The sequence below is a fragment of the Phyllostomus discolor genome, chromosome 4 (assembly GCF_004126475.2).
Source record: "Phyllostomus discolor isolate MPI-MPIP mPhyDis1 chromosome 4, mPhyDis1.pri.v3, whole genome shotgun sequence".
NCBI classification, from domain to species: Eukaryota; Metazoa; Chordata; class Mammalia; order Chiroptera; family Phyllostomidae; genus Phyllostomus; species Phyllostomus discolor.
This window is the reverse complement of record NC_040906.2, coordinates 195,571,738-195,584,769: the sequence shown is the minus strand read 5'-3', so window position 1 is coordinate 195,584,769 and position 13,032 is coordinate 195,571,738. Positions and strand designations below refer to the sequence as shown.

The 13,032-nt window shown below is 38.2% G+C and overlaps 1 protein-coding gene across 7 annotated transcripts in view; it reads right to left on the bottom strand.

The window, feature by feature from the left end:
• STXBP5 (syntaxin binding protein 5) overlaps positions 1-13,032 on the bottom strand; it is a 131,351-nt gene that overhangs the window by 55,895 nt on the left and 62,424 nt on the right. The gene's annotated exons all lie outside the window — the stretch shown is intronic.

The window sequence follows — 13,032 nt, the reverse complement described above, 5'->3', positions numbered from 1 at the left end:
TGTTTTTGCATGTGGAGTTTGTAACAGAATTAGGTAAGACCCAGGTGAAGTCCTAAAAATTAACCTGTAATAGGAATGAATGTTGACCACATTTCACTCTCAAACCTCCTCTTGGGCCCTAAAATATATTCTCTTATCCTCTTTATAAAGTTGTCAAAAGATCCTTCCTGGGTTTCTGCTGCTAAGTCTACTGAGTGGACTTCCTTCTTTCCAACCTTATTAGCCAAGCCTTCCAAAAAGGAGTGCTGATGCCCTAAGGCATCAATTGTACACAATGAATTAACTTATCAGGGATGCAGCAAGAATGTACTCGCTACAAGTCACCCTTGAAAAAGCTGAGAAAACAGTCACTCAAACCATTTCTGTAGGGCTCAGTTTTCTCCTGGAACCTTTGCTGGTGGGCTCTCAAACCTCGGTTCCCATGCACCTCACTCGGCTGCCGCTTCTAAGGAGGCCCCCAACAGTCTCCCTGTTAGTCATCAGTACATTTAATAATTTTAGACCCACTTCTTAAAACTGCATATCTAAATATGCAAAAGAGAAAAAATTACAAGTGTTTTTATGTTCTGTATTTCTTTACCTTCAGTTTGCCTATTCATGTTTTTTGTTCATGTTTTAGGAAGAAGATTAGTAATCCTTTTGTAATTGGTTTGTAAGAAGTATTCGTTTTGTAAGGAAATTAGCTCTTGTTCTGCCTTATGTGTTTTCATTTGTTGGTGGGGAAGTTATTTATGGTACAATATACAGATGATTTAAAATGTTCTGTACATGATTGTTTTAAGTCTCTTAATTTATGACTTGTAGGTAGTTCCTTAATGGTTACTCTGTGGCCTGTGGGTCTACCATCTTCCTCTTCACATCTCGTACAAGCAGTATGGAACACTGTGCAAAAGAAATGCTGGAACTAATGTGCCCGAGTTTTTAATCTCAGCTGTGGTTTTACTTTCTGTGTGATCTTGGACAAGGTACTTAACTTCTTTGTGCCTAGCTTCTGAATCTACAAAACGGAGATGGAGTGGTAAGTACTCTCAGACAATTGCTGAATTAATTAATACATGCAGAGCATTGGGGTTGATGCCTAACACACAGTACACCCTTGGTAAGAATTACCTAAGGTTACTGTCATTGTACAATAATCATTACCACCCCTGTGAAAGGTTCTTTCTTGTAATATTTGGGGGGGGGATTAAAACTTCTAAATTATATTTATTCTTATCTAAAACAATAAATAAAATTCACTAAAATTTAGAGTAGCAGTAGTACAGGTGGGTAACTTATAAGTAAATATAAACATTAGGTCAAATAATTGTTTTTTATGTTTAAACTGTTTTTTTATATTTACACATTTTACCTATTTAAAATATATAAAATAATGTATTGTGTATATGTTTGTAATTTCTTATTGAAAACTTTACCTTCATGTAGCCCTGTTACCCTTTAGTATTTTTTCACAGCATTTATTGCTAAAAGTAATTTGTTTATTTTGCATGTTGTTCATCTTGTGAAAATGTAAGCCTGTGAGGGCAAAGGGTTTTGTCTGTTTCACTCATTGCTGTATCCGAAGTAGTGCCTCACAGGTAAATAAATGAATTAGTAGGCAAGCACGTTACCCTAATCACTGTCCAGCTTACTACCATTTAGATTTTTCACCACTAAACCTATTCGGGCAGTAACCAGAACTTACAATTTGGTCCTGAAGAGCATTATACCCATACTTTCACTGTTTCAATGTCTCTGCATACTGCGGTATGACAACTCTGGTCAGGAAAGAACACTTCATTTCCTCCCACTTTTTCTCACATATAATGGATAAACAGAATATGTCTTCTCTCTTTCGTACTTTGAAATACAGCATACAACTGAATATAAAATACTATGAAGAAGGGTGAAGCGTCCCAATTAAAACACAGTGGGTGGACTGGGCCAGGTATTTTATTACATAATAGTTTAAAAACAGTCTGATAAGTGTTTTTACATATAGCCAACTTAAAAAAAAAAACAGGTATTATTAATTTAAGAACCATGAATACGGAGATGCTGATTTAACATTACTGCATAAAATTTCCATGGAGACACTGGGTAGGTATGGTAGGTAGATGCCCAGTTGTTAGACACTTAAACTGTTACCATGGTATTAAATAACACCATAGCAATTAGGTAAGTTTATTCTCCAATGGCAACTAAGTGTTCAGCGGCTTTGTAAACTGGCTAAACTTCATTACTAAACTCAGGAGAAAAAAATATACAACAAAAATATTGATAAGAAGTAGTTTGAAAGGTATATCAAGGTAACACTCTTTTTCATAATAAAAGTGTCCCCAATCCGGCAATGAATGCATATATGCATATACTTTGACTTTTCTTATTTTACGTACTGTTTTTTTAAAAAAATTATCTAAGTTTGCCAGGCAGGAGTCACCTTATGAACTCCCAGAGGTTTTATTTTTTTCATTATAATGCCCCAAACTGTAAATACTCATGAAGTAAATATTTTATAAGAAATTAGTCATAAAGAAAATAAAGTTAAATATTTTAATAATAGACAGTGAAATTACATAATTCAAAGTCCTTGTTGACATGTGGAATTACATTAAATGTTCTAGGAATCTAGGTTATTTCTAAGATAATATGCAAATTACTGAGGTAGGCAATTTATTTTCTTTAAGTGAAAGGTTAAACTTTTTGATGTTCTAATAAAGTCTAGGAATAATATAACTTTATTCCATTCCTTTAGGTAGAATTTAAATAGAAGTTCTTTTAATGATGTTGGCTATTACCCAAGACCTTCATCTTTGAAGATATCAAGGTTAGGAAGTTGTTAGGTTGGACATTCTATAATTTTGACTGGAACTTGTAAGAGGCTAGATACTTGGGGGAAGTGTATATGCCTCCTTCATTTATTTAACCTCTTCAACCTGACCTTGGCAATAGTTTTGGCTGAAGTCATTTCTAAAGAAGCTTTCTTCACTTAAAGGAGGAACTGCTACCCCAAAAATCCTTTAGTATAACCAATTTGCTCCACTGGGTTCTGGTAACACTACCCCTTCATCCGCTCAAAATTTTTTGAGCACCTTTATCCCTAAGAATAAAACTGTTCTCATGTCTGGTTTAGACAAACAGTACACACATTATAGTAAGTGTTATGGAGAAAATAAAACAAGGCGAGTCAAGGCTGAAGGTGAAGGAGTGAGGAGCACCACAGTAAGACGGAGTGGGCAGGAAAGGCCCCTGTGCTAGAGAGACGGGAGCTGGGACCAGAATGAAGAGGAGCCGGCCCTCCAAAGGCCTTGGGGTGACGGGAAAAGGGTGGGCTTCTAGCAGGAGGAGTAAGCACTGCAAAGACGCCCATCAGGGGTGAGCGCAGTGTGTCTGAGGAACTAGAAGGCCGGTTGGTGTGCCTGCAACACAGTGAGTGAAGTAATCCACAGTGACACATGACTTAACCCCAGTGAAGAGCCTTTCTCCTCCATCTCATGGCCACAGTTATTCTGGTTCTGGCCTTAGTAACCTGCCGTGTGTATTATTACAGCGGCATCTGTACAAGCTATTCACTGCCTTGGGTAGATCCCCCTCATTTTCAGTTTGGGTAGTTCCTATTTCTCCTTTGAAACTCAGTGCAGTAATTACCTCCTCAGAGAAACTTCTCAGCCCACCTCTCCTGAGCGAGTGGGGTGCCCTTCCCACAGTCCTAAGCAGCATCTGCGCACCCCTTCCAGTGTTTACCAAAATCGGTTGTCACTGTTTGTCTACTTTCCCTTTGTATCACGAGCTCCTTCAGATCACAGAACGTATGTTCTACTTCAGCACTCGCCTGGCCTTAGCTGGGTGTCCCAGAGGGGGCTGGTCAAAAACACGAGTCTGTCTGAAAAAAGCCCGACCATTGTTATTAATATAAAGAGAAGCGTTCTTTATCTATAACAGTAAAGTACACACAGCCCTTAAAACTATTGAAAAAGATGATACAAACTGGTAACACTTTAAACGTGTTATGTAGAAGAAAATACCAAACTGAATATGCTCTGAGAATATAATCAGGTGAAAGTGGATTCCCTAAGTCACTGAAAAAAGACTGAGGGAAAATGAACAAATTAAAATAAATGTTTAAGAATGGTGGAATTGCAGATAATTTGCTTATCCTGTGAGGATTTTAATAAATGATATAACTTCTTTACAAACCTAGATACTTCAAAAACACCTTAGAGAAAGATATTAATGGTGGTAAAAATGAGATTAATGTAATAATTGTGGACAAATTACACGTTTTTAAAAGAATGCAATTTCCCTCTGAAATTCTATGAAAGTACTTTGCCAGTTTCTAATGACATTTCCATATCTGTCATTACACAAGTACTGCTAAAATGTACTTTATGCTGGAGAATTTTCTGCTTCCTAGGCCACTCAGGAATAACTACATAAACCAAGTTATTCGACAAGCGCTTATAGTAAGTGCTGCTCTTTGCAGCAGGGCCCAGGAAGTCTCATCTTCCATCATTTAACCCCCACCCTGCCTCCACCCTTCAGGCAGCACACTCCCCTCCACCACATTTCTTCTTCTTTTCATCTCCTTCACCTACTTCCATGTTTCCTTTCAGGACCCGAAACTTAGCTTAATCGTAGGACTTTTGGTTCTGTGGCCAAAAAGAGGTTTTCAGAAGAATGTATTTGGATCATATAATCACATGACAATGCCGTTAGTGTTTAAAAAATAAAGTTATCTCCTGTATCGTAACAAATTCATGTGAAGAAAAAAACTTTCTTACAAAATTGTTCCCTTTTCATTCTTAGTGACTCTGACACCAATAGCTCTGTCTTTTCTACCCCTAGCTCGATGGAGGTCTTCCTTAATTGAAAGTAAAAACGAAACTCTGCCTTACTCTTCCTGTGAGACATAATTGCTACTCATTGCTAATGCTGAATTCTTTGAATACATGTTCTAAACAGGTGTTTTCTATTTTTTTTCCTTTCTCTTAATGCCCCTACATCCTGGATCATTTTGAAATGATGCTAATAAAGTCCCCCAAAATTCATTCTCCCTCACTGGTGTGGTTCAATGGGTTGAGCACCAGCCCACAAACCAAAAGGTCGCTGGTTCGATTCCCAGTCATGGCACATGCCTGGGTTGTGGGCCAGGTCCCCTAGGTGGGGGTGTGAGAGAGGCAACCAATCAATGTTCTCTTGCACATCAGTGTTTTTATCCCTCTCTTCAACCCTCCCTTACTCTCTCTAAAAAATAAACAAAATCTTTAAAAAAACTTATCCTTCCTACAACATACAAGGTCTGGTCTGTCCAGAAGGTATCCAGCCATGTAATACAAAAAAGAGACATTTAATGAAGAAGATACAAGATACATGAAACATTGTACATGGGACAATAACACCTCAGTCCCCTTCCAAGCAGGCACCTTGGGACCTCACACAGTTCTCCCAATTACCAGCAGCTGCCCTGTCTTATTTTCCTGAATCTCATCAACAGTCAGAAATCGCTTCCTTTTCAAAGGTGATTTTAGTTTTGGGAAAAACCAGAAGTCACAGGGTGCCAAATCTGGGCTGTAGGGGTGCTGAGTCACCATGGTGATTTGATGTTTTGCCAAAAAGCTCTGCCAGAGACATGATGCATGAGAGAGCACACTGTCATGATGAAGCTGCCAATCACTAGCTGCCCATAGCTGCAGCTTTCTGAATCATCTGAATAGTTTCCATGGAGGAATGTTCAAGGTTAACACAAAATCTGATGCAGATTCAGCTTGCTCTATTCACTCAGTCATTTTGAATGCAACAGCCACACAGTACACATACTCACTCAATGGCATCTTCTGCCCCCACTGACTAGTAAAGTGAAGTCATCATTGTTCACACATGTGCATCCTAGTCCACTCTCCTTGGCTGCCAGGTTACATCGATGTGGGAAAACCTGTTCTCATTATATTAACAACGGCTGGACTTTCCCCAGAGAGATCTTGTATGCCTCCTGATTCTTCCTTCTGTTATCATCCCAATCAATCTTTCTACGGCAGTGCTTAACTTACTCTCTGTGAACACTTCAAGGACATGATGCTCTTTGTTTCCTTTTCCCCCCACCCCTGGTCAAAATCTGCTTGTCCTCCTTTTCACCTCTTCGTTTTGGCATATTTCAGGATCAAATGCCAGTGCTGGGAGCCTTTGCTCAATAGGGCTCTGAACTACCAGGAAACCATGGTGTACGTGCTCATTTTCCTTACGCTCAGGCAACATCACCTCCACTGTAGCAATCACCACTGACTGAGTGCATTATGTGGGCTCAACAAACACTCACTTTCAAGCACAGTGAAACCTGCCAAAGATCTCAAAATAAACTTTTATATCAGTAGACTTAATGAAATATGTGATATCAGTTTTAATTAGCAGTAATGAATTAAAAACTAATATAGTGAAAAGCTTAAAATATAGAGCGATCTTGGCACTTTAAACTGAGAAGCAGCCCTGGACTAAACTCAGTAAGTAGCATGTACTCAGGTACTAAATGAGGTGTTCTCATGTCAGCAGACAGCTCTCAGTCTAGTAGTCTTAGTTTTCTAGTTATGTGAATTATATCATAAATGTGTGACAGAATTTCAAGTCAAGTTGTCTTAAAATTAAGAAAGTGAATTATAACTTACCCTAAGTATCAGGTTTAAAGAATAAAACTGGGAGAAAATGTTCTGGTTTTGAGAGACTGAAGACAAGACAAATCTGGAAAGGTCTTAAGTATGTCTCTAAAGCTACTGATAATTTCTGACTACCACAGTAATGTTAACATGAAAACAGGGAAGGTTACCTGATGAGGCATTTCAAATTTTAAGAATCTAAAAACTCAAAGAGGTGTTCACCCATTGGGTCAATTAAATATAAATTGTATGGATTTTTCCTAAACAAGTGTTAAGATCAAGTACCATGACCCAGTGAGATCCCATAAAGTGTAATCTAGACTTCACCAATTTATACTTAAATTTGTAGACTAGAAGTGCTCTATGAAGTCCTCTAGTCCTCTGGGTAGCTAGGGTCACCTGCGTTAAGTTATGCAGCCTGTTAAAGGCATAGATAGACCTCTCAGTTCACATTTGTGGGATTACTTGTATTGAGTATGATTTAATTAATGTTAACTTCCTTAGGATCAGATAAACTAGGAAATTTTAAAGCTACTCCTGTACTCAGCAGACTGAGTGACTTGTGAAGGGTTAGGACGATTCTATCCTAGCCCACACTATCTGTGAAAATATTCAGGGTACCAATTAAGAACTCCAGCTCTGGAGACAACCTGGGCTCAAATTCCAGCTCTGTGACTTCTTAGGGCAAGATAATTTAACCTAAGCTCTCTATAACTCAGTGTCTATATGAAGGCAATAAAAGTACCCATTCTACAGTGAGTTATGAGAGCTAGGAAAGACAATGCATTCAAATTGCATAGCAGAATAGCTGGCATACAGTAAGCAAATAATGGATGTGCACATCCCCTACTAATATTTTTTCTTCTTGGTGTTTGGGAAACAAGCCATCTAAGTAAGCGTCTTCAGTTCAAGGCATAAAATACTATTTTTGTGTCGAGAAAGGATACAAGAATTGCTTAGACAATACAAAAGGAAACTGCTTTTGTTGCTGAAAGCAGGCATGCTGTCTAAATGAGTTTCTCTTCTTGTTGCCATGGCTTAGCAAGAATTGGCATGAAGGAGAGAAAATAAATATGAAATATGTGCTGACTTTAATACACTGGTGGCAAGGGAACAAAGGTGAGCAGAGATTCCATGTATGATAAAAGGAGGACTAAACACTGATGTAAAGACTGTTACTAAACCTGTGAGTCCAAAACACTGTTCTCAGTGGTCAACATATCTGTGAATGAACTGGAGAAAAGTGTCTTCATCTGCAGTTTTTTTAGCAGGTAATTTAGCAAAGCAATTGTTGCTGAGGGATCTGCAGGTGTAAGTACGATCTTTGGGATGGGTGGTTAATGCGAACAGAGACCAGGTTTCATTAAAAAGGAAGTGTAGAGTGGTTAAAGGCACAGACTTAATTAAACCTGGGCTCTCCAGCTTATGAGCTGTAAGACCTTAGGCAAGTTGCTCAACCTCTCTGCTTCAATGCTCTCCAATGTTAAGACAGAGGTATTAATAGCTGCCTCATAGGATTGTTGCTAAGATTAAATAAAATATGCATACAGCTCTCAGAGCACTGTAAGTGCAGCATTTTAAACAGATGTCGTTATTAAAAAAACAATTTACAGCAAAGAAAAAAATTACGATAGTGAGCGTGTGTTCTGGGGCAAAAACAACCTTTGTGCAGAAGGCTGTTTTGGGCTTCAGAAAGTTAGGATTCTTTCATTGGAAACCAGGACCCAGGAAGAGTAACGAAAACTCAGGGGTAACAAGTTTGCAGGTGTTATTAAAACAGACCTAGATATTTTCAGAACCAGAATATCACAAAGGTACCCTGTGCTTTTATTATAGTCTGTGTTTATTCATTTTTTTAAGATTTTATTTTTCGAGAGGGGAAGGGAGGGAGAGAACACCACTGTGTGAGAGAAACATCGATCAGTTGCCTCCTCTACACACCCTCGGGCTTGTGCTCTGACCCCTGACCTGACGAGGGATGGAACAGGTGATCTTTGGCTTTGCAGGAGGACGCCCAGCCAACTGAGCCACACCAGTCAGGACTTCATATTCTTATATAGGTAATCCACCTAAGCTTTTAGTTAACATATAAGATTAAAACCTAAGAAATCACCTTCCATTCTAAACCACTTGCAAATACACTCTGGCACCAGAGAGGGTGGGGGAAATAAATACAAAAACCCAAAAATTTTCCTTAAAGATAAAGTTAAATACATATATTGTGTGTGCATATCAAGGTATGGTAGACTCCCCGTTTCTGCATGTGCTGCATACTCAAAATGCTTTCTATATTTTTTTTAAAAGAACACTTAAAAAAGGATTTCACTTATTTATTTTTAGAGAGGGGAAGGTCGGGAGAAAGAGAGGGAGAGAAACATCAGTGTGTGGTTGCCTCTCACATGCCTCCTACTGGGGACATGGCCCCCAACCCATGCTTGTGCCCTAACTGGGAATCGAACCAGTGACCCTTTGGTTCATAGGCCAGCACTCAATCCACTGAGCCATACCAGCCAGGGAACTTTCTGGATTTGTAAATAGCTGAAAAAATACAAAGAAGAATAATATTTCATGGCACATGAAAATTAGATGAAATCCAAATTTCAGTGTCTGTAAATAAAGCTTTATTGGAACACAGTTGCACTGCTTCATTTATGAATTGTCTATGGCTGCTATTGGGCTACAATAGCAGAGTTGAATAGTTGCGACAGAGACCCGTATGGCCTGGAAAGCCTAAAATATTTACTCTCTGGCTCCATACGGAAAAGGTTTGTCATAGCAGGTGTTGTGATGAAAAGAGATAATCTTAGTCATGACTCTCTAAAGTGACTAAATTACCAAACTGAATCATGATAATACATACTTTTAGGTTCCCTAACAGAGACACTTCCCCCAAAACTACTGATTCTTTAATGGTGGTCCATTTCTTGAGAGAAACTAACTCTTCTAATGATCTGTAGTGCTGAAGTACAAGGAGGTCAATGGGGCACCTATTGGAAAACTTGAACCCGCTCAGAGTTGCACCCTCTGCCAGTAGAAAATCTGGCCCTGCCTACAACTTCTTATGTAGTCTACTAGTGGAAAGAATGTATAGAAGTAGAGAAGAAAAAGAACTAGAATTTAATCACATACCTACAATGTGCCAAACACATTATATTTCTTTTAGTTCTCCACAACAATAGTATGAAGCTGGAATTACTGTTCCTATTTCACTGAGGTAAGGAGAGAGGGTCAGCGAGGTCAAGCAACCAGCTGAAGATAATACAGCAAGTGGAAGAACTGGCATTTGAACCCAAGTCTGACAATCAAACACCTAAGTTATTTCTACTAATCAGGGGCTTTTGAATATTATGATTACGACTCATTGTAAGCAATGCATTTTACTTCATGTTACAATATACAGATACGTAAATGTACACAACCAAACAAAAGTTTCATGAACCAATACTTACCCTTGAAATGCACAGTGCACTCTGCTATTTCCTATGTAATCTATAAGTTAAAAATCAGTGGTCACAACCAACAAAATTATTTTCACAGAGCACTAATAGATCACCATTACCTGATGTCTAAAAAAACAAAAATCACTGCCCTAAATCACAGTATTTCTCAATCTAGGGAAGAATATTAGTGAGGTCCTTTAACTATTATGAGGTCTGATCAACCTTGCCATTCACAGACCTGCTTTTGGATGCAAAATCAGAGAATAACTACATTTTAGAGGTTTGTCAGAGGTTATCAAATGCTATTTTGAAACTAATATGTGAGACAGCTGATTTAAATAGTATGTTCCAAGTGGTTCATAAAACTTTGTTTAATCTTCATAGCAAACTCTGTGAGGTAGACATTATTGCTCTCATCTTACAGAAGAAGAAACAGGCACAGAAATCTCAGTCCATTTGCCCAATACTACACAATGAGTAAAGGGCTGAGGCAGGATTCAGACCCGGGTAGTCCGGCTCCAGAGTTCACTCTCTTAATTACTTTGCGGCAGCAACATTCCCTGCAGGACTTGACACCTGACTCACATTCATTTTTCAAGGCAACACTTCAACAGAACTGACTTAACATTTACATTCTGACTTTTTTAAAGGAACAGGCATTTAAAGAATACTGCCATTATCTTTAATAACAGTGCTATTAAAAAGCTATATTAATGATATTGCCACTGACCCCTACGTCTGATCTCTCCTGGTATAATGTGCACTTTATTTTATTAGAAAACAAAAGTTATACACCTTCATTCCATTTTCTGGTCAGAGTTGACCTGTGCCTCGCAGTTACACTATGCTTTTATCATTACCAGGTAACAGCTAATTCTTTACGGCTACGTTTGTCTACACACCGGCCTATCATTTCCTTCCTCCGTTCAATAACACTATGCTAGGAGCTGGACAATCAGAAGTGAGACAGTTGTGTTCCACACTTCTAGTGAGCCGAGGATATGCTTCAAACAAACCAGTTCATTATTAATGATAAGCGTAAGTTCTAGAAAGCAAAAATAAAGCATGCTCTGAGAGTGTGCTACTGGGGGACACAGCCTACTCAACGTAGCTATAAAGGACATCCTTCAAGTAGTGACATTTATGCTGACCTATAAAGGATGAGAGGCAATCTTGCCTAGAATGATTTCTAGGTAAAGAGAAGAAAATGCAGAAGAATCTGATGAGGGAAGGATGGCTCTTCTAATAAACTTAGGCGATTTGTCAACAGGAACTAACAGAACACCTTCTGTTGGCCTCTGCCCAAGACACTTGCTAGGGACAGGACAAAGGTGAGAGCTGTCTAGCTTAATTTACCTGCTCTAGGTGGGAGGGGCTGGTTCTCAATGTTGGCTGCACATCAGAATTCTAGGGCCCTATGTCAAGGAAAGGGGCGATGGAGTGAGAAAAAAATGGAAAGCTGAAGACCACTACAAGAAAGGAATCCTATTGATCAATTTTATAGAACCTACAAATGCATATAAAACAGTGAGACTTTTTTTTCACTTCTGATCCTATGAAAGGAAAAGTATTGCTGCTACTTGGTAAGAAAACCAGAACTCATAAATATCACCATCATATAGGAGTGAAAATGGGAACAAAAAGAGGGGGGAAAATCTTCCCTGATTTTTGCCTTTATTACCAATCAATATGTTAAAATGAACAGATAATTCAAAAGATAATTAGGACTGTTCGTTTAAATGTTTAGACAATTCATTTTATGTTGTATTATAAATACTGAGGTTTTTGTGTCATCCCCCACCCCACCCCCCTTTTTTTTTTTTTTTTTTCTGCCATGCTTTTACTGTTTACATTCCTTTGCCATTGGACAACTTTAGCAAGTAAAAAAAAAAAAAAAAAAACTGCTAGTAGTAGGTTTCCTAAAATAAGGACAATCATTTATAGAAACTTTATTATGTACCAGGCACTGTGTGAAATGTTTGAAATACATAATTATTTCAATTCATCACAACCACCTTTTGACCTATTATCATATTCCTGTCATCAGTGAGGAAACTGAAGCACAAATAAGTCAAATAACTGCCAAAGGTCACACAGGGAGGGATCCACAGTCACTCAAACCAATGCTATTACTCTTGGAGTTCATGCTACCTACTGTCTGAACACAGTCTCTCTGATGGATCCCAGAGGAGGGCTAAAGAGGATCGAGGTGGAAAACATATAAATCTTAATGATTCTTCAGTCTAGTGTCTTTTGCCAAATGAGAACAGGGTTGAGTTAACTGAGATTTGAGGAGTAGATTAAAAAGGGAAGCAGGCCAGTTACAGTAACCAGCGGTTGTAAGTTGGTATACAAAAAAATATGCCAGCTGCATAAACTTGAATGGGCATCCAGTAAGTCCAGTAAAGCACAGACTGCTGGGCTCCACCACCAGACAGAGTTTCTGATTCCAAAGGTCTGGTGTAGAGTCCACGAATCCGCATCTCTAATTCAAGTTCTCAGCTAATGCTGCGGCCCAGGAACCACAATCTGAGACCCACAGGACTACATACACTACTTAAGTCCACTCTCTTACATAGCTATCGTGAATAGAGCCACACACTTTTTCTGGGAAACTAGAACATAAACAAAAGAACTCCTTTAGAGGTTAAAGAGATGTGGGATTTAAAAAAGAAACATTTAGAACTTTTAAAAATTTGTTTCCCAAATTATATTTTAAATATAACATTTGGTATACACAAAAATATATGTAAGATATATACAGTATAAAAACCATGTAATTCTTGTATCTAATTAATAAAGGCAATCAATATCCTCAAATATAATTAACATTCTTTAATATTAAACTGTACTTATGTTTGGTATTGCCAAATATTCTTATGAGAATAATTTTTGAAGAATACATGTAAAATTTCATAATGAACATATATAGTATAAATAGGTTAATTTTAAAATCACTTTTTCTTCAT